The 15,500-nt window shown below is 40.6% G+C and overlaps 1 pseudogene across 1 annotated transcript; it reads left to right on the top strand.

Moving 5' to 3' along the window:
* Positions 1-51: 51 nt before the first annotated feature.
* On the top strand, positions 52-15,227 carry LOC308639312 (protein Tob1-like; annotated as a pseudogene). Its single transcript, XR_014024280.1, has 2 exons — positions 52-375; positions 12,653-15,227. The product of XR_014024280.1 is annotated as a protein Tob1-like (transcript).
* The last annotated feature ends 273 nt before the right edge of the window (positions 15,228-15,500 follow it).

The following is a 15,500-nucleotide window of genomic DNA, read 5'->3' as shown; positions in this document are numbered from 1 at the left end:
CAAGGGCAAGGTTGCCCGAGGGCGTGGGAACCAGGAAGGGGTTGGGAAGAGAGGGCCTTCCCTTTGCTAGGCGGAAATGGGCCCAGCAAGCAACTCTTTAACCCATAAATAGCCAGAGGCTTTTAACCTTCCAGGCGAACAAGACGTGGTCCTCCGAGTTGGGCTAGAGTAGCTTCCGGCTGTTTGTCTTAGGAGTGGTCTCAGACTTAGGGAGGTGGCTTGAAAGGCTTGGGGCACAGGCGGACTTAGAGACCTTGAAAGTTAAGCCTTTATCTCTTTGGTCAAGGAAACTCAGGGATGGAATTATACTCTCCTCACTGCACCTCTGGTCCTGTTTTATTTACAAAATGAGAAATAGTTTTTTGACGATAAAAGGTATGAATGCTTACTGTAGAAACCAAAAGGCTTCCAAATTATGTGCATGCTGGAAGTATTTCTTTTCTTTTTTTTTTTTTTTTTTTTTTGGTGTGTGTGTGGTGCTGGGAATTGAACCCAGGGCCTAGTGCATGCGAGGCAAGCACTCTACCATCTGAGCTATATCTCAGCCCATGGAAGTATTTCTTAAAAAATTTTGAGACAAGAATGGTTTCATACAATTTTGAGAAATATAAATTGTTACAATCAGAATACTAACACTAATGCAATATACCTTTTTTTTCCCCCTGGTACTGGGGATTGAACCCAGGGTTGCTCCATCACTGATCTACATTCCCAGATATGTGTGTGTGTGTGTAAAATTTGGAGATGGTCTTGGTAAATTTCCCAGGTTGGCCTTGAATTGTGATCCTCTTGCCTCAGCCTCCCCAGGAGCTGGAGTTACAGGCATTCACCACCATGCTCACCCTACTCTTTCTCTGAAAGTATTTTATTTGTTGTTTTTTGGTGGGACTGGAGATGGAACACAGGTCAATGCATGTGCTAAGCAATCATTCTATCACCGAGTTTCATTCCCATCCCCTGAAGTATTGTTTTGATGCCTGATTAATTATAAGAACATCTGTTTAATTCATCTTTTTAACTGGCTCATGATATTCCATGTTATAAATATAGTTTTGTTCAGCTGTTCCCTCATTGATGGACATCTAGGTTGTTTCAGCTCATGTATCATTAACAGCCATGGAAATGTTTACCTGTGCACTTTGACCCCATATACCCTCCTAGGCATTTGACTCCTCAGCAAAGCCAATCTTCTGGCTTCCTTCAATGTCTACTTCCTCATGTCCTAGACCATATTTAACTTAATTCAGTTTGGCCTCTGTCACTGAGACTGCTGTTAACCAAATCACTGATGAGTAACAATCTTGCCAAAGCAGCAGTCACTTCTCTGCCCTCTCCTGGGACATTCCAGTGCATCCACAGTTCCCCCCCCCCTTACTCTCCTCATGTTCTCCATCTCTGGCTATCCCTCCATTTGTATACGATTGATTTCCAAATATTAGAATCTTTGGGTATTGTTATTGTTTGAATGTGTTCCTCAAATTCATGTATTGGAATTTTAATCTCCAAATTCATATATTAATGGCATTTGAGGGTGGACCATTGGATGGTGTTTGGGCTCAAGAGGTCTTTGCCCTCAGGCCCTTGCCTTGGGAGTGGCTTTATTGTCTTTACAGTTGCAGATGGAACCCGGGGCCCTGTGCTCGCTAGGCAAGTGCTCCACAACCTAACTACATTCTCAACCCCATTTATGCCATTAACTAGTGAAAGTTTTTTTTTTTTTCATTTTGTTTTGTCTTGTGGTGCTGGGGAAGGAACCCAGGGCCCCAGGTGACTTAGGCAAGTGCTCTGCCATTGATCTATATCCCTAGGCCTTAGGTTACTTTTTTCTGTGTATAAAGATTAAGGCAGAGGGAATTACATTATCATGCCAATTGAAAGTAGCCTTTTTGAGAAATTTGGCTTTTATCTCTGTGATCCTGATTTCTTGTAGATCAGATTTAAAGTTTAGTTTCAACTTGCCTTAATCCTTCCACAAAAAATTAATCTAAAGTAACCTGATATCCAATTTTTTTTTTTGGTACTTGGGATTCAACCCAGAGGCGATTTACCACTGAAGCACATCCCCAGCCCTTTTTAGCTTTTAATTTTGAGACAGGATCTCACTAAGATACTTAGGGCCTCACAAAGTTACTGAGGCTGACCTTGATTTTGCAGTCTTCCTGCCTTATCCTCCCTAGTGCTGGAATTTTAGGCGTACACCACTGGGCCCAAATCCAATCAGTTATTTTTCCACTGTTCTTTCTCCCTGTCCCTGCTGTACAAGAAAAGTAACTTTGAAATGAACAATCTGATTTTTTGTTTGTTTGTTTCAGCTTTCTTCAGCCTTTCTGTACCTATAAACCAGCCTTCTTTCTTTAGCTCATTGGAACAATTATGCTTTTATGAAAAAAAGTATTACCCAATTCTAGAGTCACAATTAAAGCCAATTACAAATTTTAAATGGATCTGGGCAAGGTGATACACTCCTATAATCACAAAACTTGGGAGGCTGAGACAGGAGGATTTTAAGTTCAAAGCTAGCCTGGGCAATTTAGTGTGACTTTATCTCAGAATGAACAATAAATTAGACCAGGCATAGGAAGGGCTGGGGTGTGGCTCAGAGTTGGAGCACTTGCATAGAATGCGTGAGGCAGTGGGTTTGATTCTCAGCACCACATAAAATAAAGGTATGTGTCCACCTACAACTAAAAAAATAAATGTTTCAAAAAGAAATTAGACCAGGAGTGGTGGTGCATGCCTGTAATCTAAGCAACTCAGGAGGCTGAGGCAGGAGGATTTCAAGTTTAAAGCCAGCCTCATCAAATTAGCAAGGCCCAGCAATTTAGCAAGGGGCTAGGGATGTGGCTTAGTGGTTAAATGTCCCTGGGTTCAAACCTCAGTACCAAAATAAATAAAATAAAAAAGGCTGGCATTGTCACTCAGTGGTAGAGCATCTCTGGGTTCAATCCCTAGTACCACCAACACACAGATTTTCACTGGATGCCATGGCACGTGCCTGTAATCCCAGTAACTGGGGAGGCTAAGACAGGATGATCACAAGATCAAGGTCAGCCTCAGCAAATTAGGCCCTAAGCAATTTAGTAAGACCTGTCTCAATTAAAAATAAAAAGGGCTATTCAAGGAGGCTGAGGCAGGAGGACTCCAGATTCAAAGCCAGTCTCAGCAATTTAGTGAGGCCCTAAGCAATTTAGTAAAACCCTGTCTAGAAAGAAAAAATAAAAAGAGCTGGGACATGGCCAGTTCGTTGAGCGCCCCTTGGTTCAATCCCTAGTACCAAAAAGTAAGTAAATAAATAGAAGTAAAAAGGGCTTGGTATGTGGCTCAGTGGTAAAGCACCCTGAATTCAATCCCCAGTACCAAAAAAAATATTTTGCAATTTTGCCCTTTGGCACTATCCTATCTTTATAGATGATTGCCCTGGCTGCCTCTAATTCTTTGTACCACTACAGACTGCTCTTTGATGGACCCCTAGGAATTGTGCTTTGGGATGTACACCCAGAAGCAAACCAGTGGAGTCAGAGGGTATTGAATCCTCCACTTGGTGAAGGACATCATGTTATTGTTCTAGAGGGACCCTTTCAGTTTACATTCCTATTCCCAGGCCTTGGTCTCTATTGACCCTCCCTGAGCATTTTTCTGTGCCTTTTTTTTGTACCAGGGATTTGGGGGATTGAACCCAGGAGCGCTTAAACACTGAGCAACATCCCCAGCCCTTTTTAATATTTTATTTAGAGACAGATGCTTAAGGCCCTGCTAAATTGCTGAGGCTGGCTTTGAACTCTCAATCCTTCTTCCTCAGCCTCCAGAGCTGTTAGGATTACAGATGTGCAACACCTTGCCCAGCATTTTCTAGCTTTCATAGTTTTTTTTTAAGTATTCTTTTTAGTTATAGATGGACACAATACCTTTATTTGTTTTTTATTTTTATGTGGTGCCAGGGATTGAACCCAGTGCCTCATGCATGCTACGCAAGCTCTCTCACTGAGCCACAACCCAGGCCCCATAGGTTTAACAGTCAAATAGGTGTTAATTGGTCCCTCAGTTTAACTGACATTTCTCTGATTATTGAATTCAGTCATCTTTTCATGCACTTGCTTGGCTTTTGAAGTTTCTCTTATTTCCTTTCTTTCTTTCTTTTTTTTAATTAGGGATGGATCTCAGGGCCTCCTACATGTTAGGTAAGTGCTCTACCACTGAGCTATACCCCCAGGCCATCTTCTTTTGGTTTTATCTTCTGTCATATCCCATGATCATTTTTCTTTTGAGATTACTGTCTTTTATGCTGGGCACAGTGGTGTACATCTGTAATCCCAGTAACTTGGGAGGCTGAGGCAGGAGGATTGCAAGTTTGAAACCAGCCTCAGCAACTTAGCAAGACCCTAATCAATTTAGTGAGACCCTGTCTTTTTTTAATATTTATTTTTGGTTGTAGTTGGACACAATACCTGTTTTGTTTTTATATGGTACTGAGGATCGAACCCAGGGCTTACACGTGCTAGTTGAGCTCTCTATCCCTGAACCACAACCCCAGTCCGAGACCCTGTCTTAAAATAAAAAAATAAAAAAAGGGCTGTGACTCAGGGGTTAAGCACCCATAGGTTTAATTCCTAGTACCAAGAAAGACAGAAAAAACAAAAAAGAAAAAATTGATTTTCAAGAATTCCTTGAAATTTTGAAATATGAATATCTCCATAGCTTTATATACTTTTAATATCTTCCATTTTTTTTTAAAGAGAGAGTAGAGAGAGAGAGAGAGAGAGAGAGAGAGAGAGAGAGAGAGAGAGAATTTTTAATATTTATTTTTTAGTTCTTGGCGGACACAACATCTTTGTTGGTATGTGGTGCTGAGGATCGAACCCGGGCCGCACGCATGCCAGGCGATCGCGCTACCGCTTGAGCCACATCCCCAGCCCAAATAATATCTTCCATTTTGAAATCTGGTTTTAAAATTTGCCTACAATTTTGCTTTGTTAAGTAGATTTTTTGTGGTGTTTGTGTGTTTGCATTGCTGGGGATGGACCCCAGGTCTTCCTGCATGCTTAGTAAGCACTCTATCAATCAGTGAGCTACATACAGTAAGAATACTAGAAATTATTATTATTTTTATTTGGACTACTGGGAATTGAACTCAGGGTGCTCTGTCACTGAACTATATCCTCAAGACTTTTCATTTTTTAAATTTTGCTAGGTTGCTGAGACTGGCCCTGAACTTGCAATCCTCCTGCCTCTGCCCCCTGAGTAGCGGGGATTGTACCACTACACCATGGCACTTTTAACATTTTCTTGAAGACTTGTTTCCTCTCCTACATTATATTTTCCTACATTTCTTTCCATCAATTTCATCTTTGTCATTTAGGTCTTCAATCCATTCAGAATCTACTGTGGTTGGTGGTATAATGTATGAACCTAGTATTTTATTTCAGTTCATGCCACTTTCCCACACCATCTACTGAAAAGTATATGCTTTACTCATTGATCTGTGCTGTCATTTATGCACGTTTGGTTTCAGTCCATGCAGGGGTCTTACACCGACCTCCCTACTCTTTCACTGGCCCTTTTCTGTAGCAATACCATGCTGCTTTTATTATCTTGTGTGACATTGTGAAACAAATATTATAAATATTTAGCCATTTTTAGGCACACACTCCTTGGAATTTCTTTCTTTTGGTGGTGATAAGTGATAAGTGCCTTTATATGATAATGAGATGATGGGTACTTAGGGAATCCCAGACAGCCTTAGGGTGGGGGCTTGTTGCCAGGGGATCCAAACTTATTAGAGGGTTAGAACTTTAATCCTGCCCTTGACCTCCCTCCAGTTTAGGGAGAGGAGCCGAAGGTTAAATTGAACACCAATGGCTAGTAATTTAATAAATCCTGACTATGTAATGAAGCTTCCATTCAAACTCAAATGTGAGCTGGGGCTGTAGCTCTGTGGCAGAGCACTTGCTTAGCATGTGTGAGGCACTGGGTTCAATCCTTAGCACCATATAAGAACAAACATATATAATAAAGGCACGCTGTCCATCTACAGCGACAACAAAAATTTTAAAAATAACTCAAAAGTACTTGGTCCTGGATGCTTCTCCACAGATGGCAAGTGGACATGTGGGGTTTCAGGAGGGTGACACACCCCTTCTCTCATATTTTATATGCATCTCTATTATCTGGCTGGTTATAAAATCCTTGGTAATAAATGATTAAACATAAGTATTTCTTGAGCAGCTCCTGTGCTGCTCAAGCAAGTTAACTGAACCAAAGGAATGGGTCATGATTCAAATAAAAGGTGGTTTTTAAGCAGCACAGATCATAACCTGTTCTTTAGGATCTTAAGTAGCCATCAGTCTTGTGAGACTGAATCCTCAACCTGTGGAATCTAAAGGTATCTACAGTAGAGTCACAATGAAATTAACCAGAGGACACCCAGCTGGTGTCAATGGCAGAAATGATTGCTTAACAATCCCCACATAAATTGGTATAAGAGTGTTGTGTTGGATGGTTGAGAGCAGGAAAAAAACTGGTTTTTCCCCACATCTTGTATCTTTCTTATTTATTTATTTATTTTAATTTTTTTAGGTGTAGATGGACATAACACAAAGCCTTTATTTTTATGTGGTGCTAAGGCTCAAACCCCGATCCCGCCTGTGCTAGGCAAGCCATAATCCCAGCCCCTCTTATTTATTTATAATTTTGAAGACATTGTCTTTCTATTGCCCATGCTGCTCTTGAAAACTTGAGCTAAAGCAATCTTCCTGCATCAGCTTCCCTAGTAACTGGGACTATGGACTACACATCTCTCCTTACCCTGTGTATCATCAGGTTTCAACCAGGGGAGCAGAACCTGTAGGTGTTATATATGAAGAAATTTATTGTTTGCTATTGTTAGTGTAGAAAGTTACTACAATTACTGGCCATTTTGCTAACTTCAGTTATTGGCCATCTTGCTAAGGCTTATCAGTTAGCAGTAGTGACTGGGTATCCTTCTTCTTAGTTTTAAAGGAATTGGATCTAAAATTCTTCTATGCAGTATGATGCTTGCTGTGTACTTTTGGGCACGTAATATTTTTATTTTGATTTTTTGTTGTTGTTGTACTAGGGATTCAACCAACAGGTGCTCTACAACTGAGCTCATCATCAGCCCACTTATTTTTTTTTTAATTTTTTTTAAAGAGAGAGAATTTTTTAATATTTATTTTTTTTTTTTTTAGTTTTTGGCGGACACAACATCTTTGTTTGTATGTGGTGCTGAGGATCAAACCCTGGCCGCATGCATGCCAGGCGAGCGCGCTACCGCTTGAGCCACATCCCCAGCCCAATTTTTTAAAATTTTGATACAGGGTCTCACTAAGTTGCCCAGACTGGCCTCAAACTTGTGATCCTCCAGCCTGTACCTCTCAAGACAGGGCATGCATGACTTTTGATAAAATTACCCATCACATATTTTACTTTTTCTATGATAACTATATATATGTATGTGTATACATATATAATTTGTCTTCATTAGTGATTTTCATTAATTAAGAAATATATGTTCTAGCCAAGTGCAGTGGTATATGGCTGTTATTCCAGAGACTAGGGAGGCTGATGCAGGAGGATTGCAAGTTTGAGGCCAGCCTCAGCAACTTATTGAGGCCCTAGCAACTTAATGAGATCCTGTCTCAAAATAAAAAAAAAAAAGGCTGGGGTTGTAGCTCAGTGGTAAGATGCTTACCTAGCATGCATGAAGTATTGGGTTCAATCCCTAGAATCACATAAAAAAAAACTAAATAAACAAAATAAAGGTATTGTGTCCATCTACAACTAAAAACATTTAAAAAAATAAAAAGTGGGCTGGGGTTGTAGCTCAGTGGTAGAGTGCTTGCCTAGCATGTGTCAGTCACTGGGTTTGATCCTCAGCACCACATAAAAATAAATAAATAAATAAAATATCCATTTACAACTAAAAATATTTTTAAAACAGGGGCTGGGTATGTAGCTTCATAGTAGAGCACCCCTGGGTTAAATTTCCAATACAAAACAAAAAAGCTATGGTCTGTTTTATAAATTTTAAAATTTATTAACCTCTGAAGTTCTTCAGTATACCTACTAATCACAATCTCTTCTTTAACATTGAGCCACATCCTCAGTCCTTTTTGTTTTTTATTTTGAGACAAGGTCTAGCTAATTTGCTGAGGCTGGTTACAGAGTTGCAATGCTCCTGCCTTAGCCTCCCAAATCCCTGTGATTACTGGTGTGCACCAATAGCGCCCACCTAATCATTATCTATTCTTTCCTAAGAACAAGAAGAAATTCTTTAACAGTAGAGCCAGGAAGAGGACTGTAATCAGCAGCCGCTATAATCGCTCACAATGAGTCCACCTTCTGACAATCACAACCCTGTGGAATTTCCTCCCCTTCAGTGTAGGCTGAACCTAGTGACGAACTTTTAATCAATGGAATGTGGTAAAAGTTACAGGATGTCACTTCCATGATTAGATTTCAAAATACTGGCTTGTGATATGTTAGTGTTCTCTCCCTGTTGCTGCCATTCTCTGCCCACCCCCCTTTTTTGAACCAGGGATTTAACCCGGGGGCATTTAACCACTGAGGCATATCCCTAGCATTTTTTAAAAATATATTTATTTATTTATTAATTTTTAGGTGGACACAATATCTATATTTTATTTTTATGTGGTGCTGAGAATCGAACCCAGTGCCTAATGCATGCTAGGTGAGCGCTCTACCACTTGAGCCAATCCCCAACCCCTCCCCAGCATTTTTATTTTTTTTAAAAAAAAGAGAGAGAGAGAGAGAGAATTTTTAACATTTTTTATTTATTAATTTTTGGCGGTCACAACATCTTTGTATGTGGTGCTGAGGATCCAACCCAGGCCGCACGCATGCCAAGCGAGCACGCTACCGCTTGAACCACATCCCCAGCCCCCTCCCCAGCATTTCTAAAACAAAAATTTTATTTTGAGACAGGGTCTTACTAAATTGCTGAGGGCCTCACTAAATTGCCAGGTCTGGCTTTGAACTCATGATCCTCTTGCCTCAACTGCCCAAGCCACTGGGATTATAGGCATGCACCACCACTCCCAGCCTCTCTGGCCCTCTTGTTGGCTTTTTCTGATGACACTAACTGCCATGCTATGACTGACCCATGGTGAGGCCCATGTGTCAAGGAACAGAGTCCTTTGGTCCAGCAATCCTGTGAGTCAGCTTGGATCTGTATCCTTTTTTTTAAATTATTAGTTGTTCAAAACATTACAAAGCTCTTGACATATCATATTTCATACATTTGATTCAAGTGGATTATGAACTCCCATTTTTACCCCGTATACAGATTGCAGAATCACATCGGTTACACATCCACTTTTTTACATACTGCAATACTAGTGTATGTTGTATTTTCCTGCCCTTCCTATCCTCTACTATCCCCCCGGATCTGTATCTTTTACCAGTAAAGTCTTCAGATGAGATCAAAGCCCCAGCTGGCACCTTCCTGACCACCTTGTGTGAGATCCAGAGCCAGAGGACCCAGTTAATCTCTGGCCAGACTCCTTAGGCATAGAAACTATAGTTTTTGTTTGTTTTAGTTTTTGTTTGTTTTAGTTTTTGTACTGGGGATTGAACCCAAGGGGTGCTTAGCCACTGAGCCACATCCCCAGCCCTTTTTAATATTTTATCTAGAGATAGGGTCTTGCTGAGTTGCTTAGGGCCTCATTAATTTGCTGAGCCTGGCTTTGAACTCATGACCCTCCTGCTTCAGCCTTTTTAGCTGCTGGGATTACAGGCAAGCATCACTGCACCCAGCTATCAGGAACTGTAGACAATAAATGTGAGTTGTTTAAAGCTGCTTAGTTCTGGAGTAATTTATTATATAGTAAAGAGAACTAATGGAAAGACTTCTGTGAATACTCTATCACTTTCACACTGGGCATGTTATTTCATCTGCAAGGTTCAGTTTTCTCATTTGTAAAACCAAGCTAACAATAACATTGCATATGAGCTTTTAGGACTGTTAGTAAGATCTATAAAGGCACAACACACAGTAGGTCTTCATCTTTATGACTTCCATTCTTATAAATCTGACACTTGTTCCAATTGCAGTGCAACCAATTATAGAATACAGATTTCTTCACCACTGAAACTGCTTTATCATGAAAATTTCACTCAATTTGTTGTGTAATAGAACAGGCAGCCTTCTACATCCATTGGTTCCACAAAAATGGATTCAACCAATTATAGGCTGAAAATGTGTTTGTATTTTGTGGTGCTGGGCATTGAACCCAGGATCTCACACATGCCAGGCAGGCATACTTCCATTAAGCCACATCCCTAGTCCCTGAACAGGTTTTTTTTTTTTAATGCATTTGTGTTGGTGTGTTGGTGCACACTTATACCAGCAATCCAGGGGGATCACACATTTAAAAACCAGCTTTAGCAATTTAACAAGCCCCTGAGCAATTTGGTGAGACCCTGTCTTAAAATAAAAAAAAAAATTTAAAAAGAGCTGGGGATATGGCTTAGTGGTTGAGCTACCCTGGGTTCTATCCCTGAAATGAATGAATGAATGAATGAATGAAACCCTGCATTGGTGCTGAATGTGAACAGATTTTTTTTTATAATTTATTTCCTAAATAATGTAGTATAGTAACTATTTACATAATATTGTTATTTAAACTTTACAGGAGGCTATGGATAGGTTATATGACAATATTATACTGTTTTGTTGGAAAAGGTGATTAATACCTGTAATTCCAGCAATTTGGGAGTCTGAGGCAGGAAGATTGCAAGTTAAATGCCAGCCTGGGAACCCTACTAAGACCCTGTCTCAAAATAAGAAATAAAGAGGGCTGAGATTGTACTTCAGTGATAAAGTGATAAAGCATGCCTGGGTTTGATCCCCAGTACTGAAAAAAAAAATAAGGAAACTCCAAATACTATGCCTGTTTTTAAAGCAACTTGAGCTCTGCAGATTTTGGTATCAGCAGGGGATCCTGCAACCAATCCTCCTTGAATGCTGAGGGATAATTATTTATAATGTACCTCAAAATGTATTACCTTTCAAATTAACATCTCCATTTTGAAGCCAGGCACAGTGGTGCACACAAGTAATCCCAGTAACTCAGGAAGCTGAGGTAGGAAGATTGAAAATTTAAGGTTAGCTCCAGCAACTTAGCAAAGCCCTAAGCAATTTAGTGAGACTCTGTCTCAAAATAAAATGGTTTGGATATAGTGTTGTGTGTTTTTTTTTTTTTTAAGAGAGAGGGAGAGAGGGAGAGAGAGAGAGAGAATTTTAATGTATTTATTTTTTAGTTATCGGCGGACACAACATCTTTGGTTTTTTTTTGTATGTGATGCTGAGGATTGAACCCCGGCCATGCGCATGCCAGGCGAGCACGCTACCGCTTGAGCCACATCCCCAGCCCGGTTTGGGATATAGTTCAGTGACAAATTGCCCCTGGGTTATATCCCCAGTACGAAGAAAACAAAAACAAAAACCCTCATTTTTCCAATTCAGTGCAACACACACACTCAAATTTTGTGTGGGCCATAATTAACTATGTTACAGGAGATCATGAATTAGGCCTGGATATTGTAACCAATGTTTCCCATTCAACATCAGATCATGCCATAAAAAGTTTTCTTTTTCTTTTTTGAGGTGCTGGGGATCAAACTCAGATTCTCCCACATACCAGCCAAGTGCTCTATCACTGAGCTACATCCCCAACCCCAATAAAATCTTGTTTCCTCAGAGAAAAAAGACAGTCAAAACAAAAATAAAAAATAAAAAGCCAGGCATAGTAGCACACACCTGTAATCCCAGTGGCTCAGGAGGCTGAGGCAGGAGTTCAGTGAGTTTAAAGCCAGCCTCAGCAACTTAGCAAGGCCATAAGCAATTTAGAGAGACCCTGTCTCTAAATAAAATATTTTAAAAAGGGCTGGGGATGTGGCTAAGTGGTTGAAGGGACATCCTGGGTTCAGTCCCAGTATCAAAAAATAAAAATACATATAAATAATAAAAAATAAATGAAAAATAGAAAAAAGAACAAAAAAGAAAACAAAGGATCATTGTAGTTGCTATGTAAATAGACCTCTATATTTTGGATTTTTTTTTTTTTTTGATACTGGGGGACTGAACCCAGGGACACTTTATCACTGAGCTTTATGTCCAGCTCTTTTTATTTTTTACTTTGAGACAGGGTCTCACTAAGTTATTTAGAGCCTCACTAAATTGTTGAGGCTGGCCTAGAATTGTCAATCCTCCTGTTCCAGCCTCTGGAGCCACCAGGATTACAGGTGTGTGTTACCAAGCCTGCTAATAGTTTGGATCTTGAATATCTCTCAAAGCCCATGTGTTAAAGGCTTGGTCCCCAGGGTGGTGTTATTGGGAGGTGATGGAATTTATGGGAGGTGGAGTCTTGGTCTTTTGGCCATTGGTGGTGTGATCCCAACAGGGATTAGGGAACACCCCTTCCTCTTTTTCTCTTCCTGAGCTTGAGGTGAACTGGTGTGGTCTGCCATGTGCTCTTCACCATTTACATCCTGCACCCCCACAGGAGGCCTAATAGCAATGGGTCTGCCTGATCTAGATTGGAATCTCTGCAACTAAGCTAAAATAAACCTGTTCATTTTATAAATTGATAATCTCATATATCTCGTTATACAGACGAAACCCTCTCCGAAGAGCAGTTGCCCACACCTGATAGGGCAAGAGAATGTGGGAACATCTTCCTTACTAGATCCTCATGGATACATGGCTCAAGTCTGGCTTTTTCCTGTACTAAATCTCCCTATAATTTTTGTGTTTGCTCATGAAACTTGCATTCACGCTGAGAATCTTTATGCATAGACTCACAGACAAACCTAGGAAATAGAAAACAAATGCCTGCCAATGATCATCAAAAATGAACACAAAACGGGCGCGCACACCCCCACGGAGGGGATGGGGGGCAGGGAGGAGAATATAAAACGAGAGGCGGGGCGCGCACCGCGGCAGAAGGAGCGAAGCTCTGGCCCAGCGAGGAGTGGGCGAGTACCGGGACGCGGGTCCGGGACGTGGGTCCAGGGCATCGGGCTGTGTGAAGTCAGCGCGCTCACCTGACGGTGATCCTCGCCACCCCGAGCCAGGAAGGGCGATCTCCTAAGGCCCGCCAGAGGCCTCCGTTCCCCGTCCAGCGGCAGCGACGACGCCTTGCACCCTGCCAGCTCGGCGCTCCCGACCCTCTCGTGCCCCCGCCCTGCCTCCCCTTCTCCGCAGCCCAGCCGTGGGTCTGTGGCGGATGCAGCCCGAACAAGACCACTCAAGGTGAAGGATAATCTATAATACCAGCACTTTGAATGAGAATTTGTTTCTTTGCCACAAACTGAACTTTTCTTTCCTTTTTTCTTTTTCTTTCTTTCTTTTCTTTCTTTTTTTTTTTTTTGGTGAAGGAGTTGAAACAAACCTAACTCTGTGGCATAGCAGCTATGCAGCTTGAAATCCAAGTAGCACTGAATTTTATTATTTCATATTTGTACAATAAGCTTCCCAGGAGACGTGTCAACATTTTTGGTGAAGAGCTTGAAAGACTTCTTAAGAAGAAATATGAAGGGCACTGGTATCCTGAAAAGCCTTACAAAGGATCAGGGTTTAGATGTATACATGTAGGGGAGAAAGTGGATCCAGTGATTGAACAAGCATCCAAAGAGAGTGGTTTGGATATTGACGATGTTCGTAGCAATCTGCCAGAGGATCTTAGTGTTTGGATCGACCCATTTGAGGTTTCCTACCAAATTGGTGAAAAGGGACCAGTGAAGGTGCTTTATGTGGATGATAATAATGAAAATGGTTGTGAGTTGGATAAGGAAATCAAAAACAGCTTTAACCCAGAGGCCCAGGTTTTTATGCCCCTAAGTGACCCAGCCTCTTCAGTGTCCAGCTCTCCATCGCCTCCCTTTGGACACTCTGCTGCTATAAGCCCTACCTTCATGCCCTGGTCCACTCAGCCTTTAACCTTTACCACTGCCACTTTTGCTGCCACCAAGTTCGGCTCTACCAAAATGAAGAATAGTGGCCGGAGCAACAAGGTTGCTCGTACTTCTGCTATCAACCACGGCCTGAATGTGAATGACATCTTGAAGCAGAAAGCCATCTCTTCCTCAATGCACTCTCTGTACGGGCTGGGCCTGGGTAGCCAGCAGCAGCCACAGCAGCAGCAGCAGCCATCCCAGCCACTGCCGCCACCACAGCAGCAGCAACAGCAGAAAACCTCTGCTCTTTCTCCTAATGCCAAGGAATTTATTTTTCCTAATATTCAGGGTCAAGGTGGCAGTACTAATGGAATGTTCCCAGGTGACAGCCCCCTTAACTTCAGTACAGTAATGCCTTTGATGTACTTGAGGCCTATGGTGACCTCAACGAGAAGTCTTTTGTAGGTGGCTTGAAATTTAGCTTAAATAAGGTACAGTATTCTAACCAGCAATTCCAGCCTGTTATGGCTAACTAAGAAAACAAAAAAGTGTGTCGTACCAGTTAAAATGCACGGGCGCAAGAGGACTGTTTTTGCACCTCCTTGAGATTTTTTTTTAAGCTTATAGTAAGGATACATTCAGGCTTGGTTACAAAAATAAAACATGAATCGTTTTTCATTTGCCAACCAAGCACAAAGTTATTTTATACTGACTGTATATTTTAAAGTATACTCTCAGATATGGCCTCTTACAATATGTAAGATATAGCAAGGACACGGCTGATTTTTTTTTTAATAAAAAATTACCACTAATAAGTGGGTTTATTGGTCTTTTCTAATTGTGCAATTTAATTTAGTACAAAATTTGTAAAATATCAGAGGATATATATATATATATATATATATATATATATATATATATATAGTTTCTATGACATGGTATTGCATTTATATCTTTTTACTTCAGTGATCTGGGACAACAGCAGCTTCATGTTGTATTTTTTTTTACTGAAATTGTAAAATATCCATCTTAAAGATATCAACTATTCTAAAAATTATGTACAAAATATTCCTTTAATGGCAGAATTAAAGTGTACAAATACTTGATTTTTCAAAAAAATGTATTTTCTGTTAAAGGTCTAAAGATTTTTGCTATATATTATGGAAGAAAATATAATCGTAAATATTAATTTTGTACGTATATTGTGCAATACTTGAAAAAATGGTATAAAAGTATTTTGAGTCAGTGTCATACATGTTAAGAGGGACTGAAATAGTTTATATTAAGTTTGTTTTAAAATAAAAAAAGAACAATTAAAAACGATTAGTCTTTTATTTATTTATTTATTTTTTTTTTTTTTTAGTTCTCGGCGGACACAACATCTTTGTTGGTATGTGGTGCTGAGGATCGAACCCGGGCCGCACGCATGCCAGGCGAGCGCGCTACCGCTTGAGCCACATCCCCAGCCCCCAAAAAAAGATTAGTCTTAATTAAAAACTATTAGTCATAGGTTATTTTCTAAATGTATATTTCCTTGGTATTGGTAGACAGACCTGCTGGCACCC

This window comes from Spermophilus citellus (genome assembly GCF_964194105.1).
Source record: "Spermophilus citellus genome assembly, chromosome: X".
Classification (NCBI taxonomy): domain Eukaryota; kingdom Metazoa; phylum Chordata; class Mammalia; order Rodentia; family Sciuridae; genus Spermophilus; species Spermophilus citellus.
Note: the sequence above shows the minus strand (reverse complement) of the source record. Positions and strands in the feature narration are given on the sequence as shown.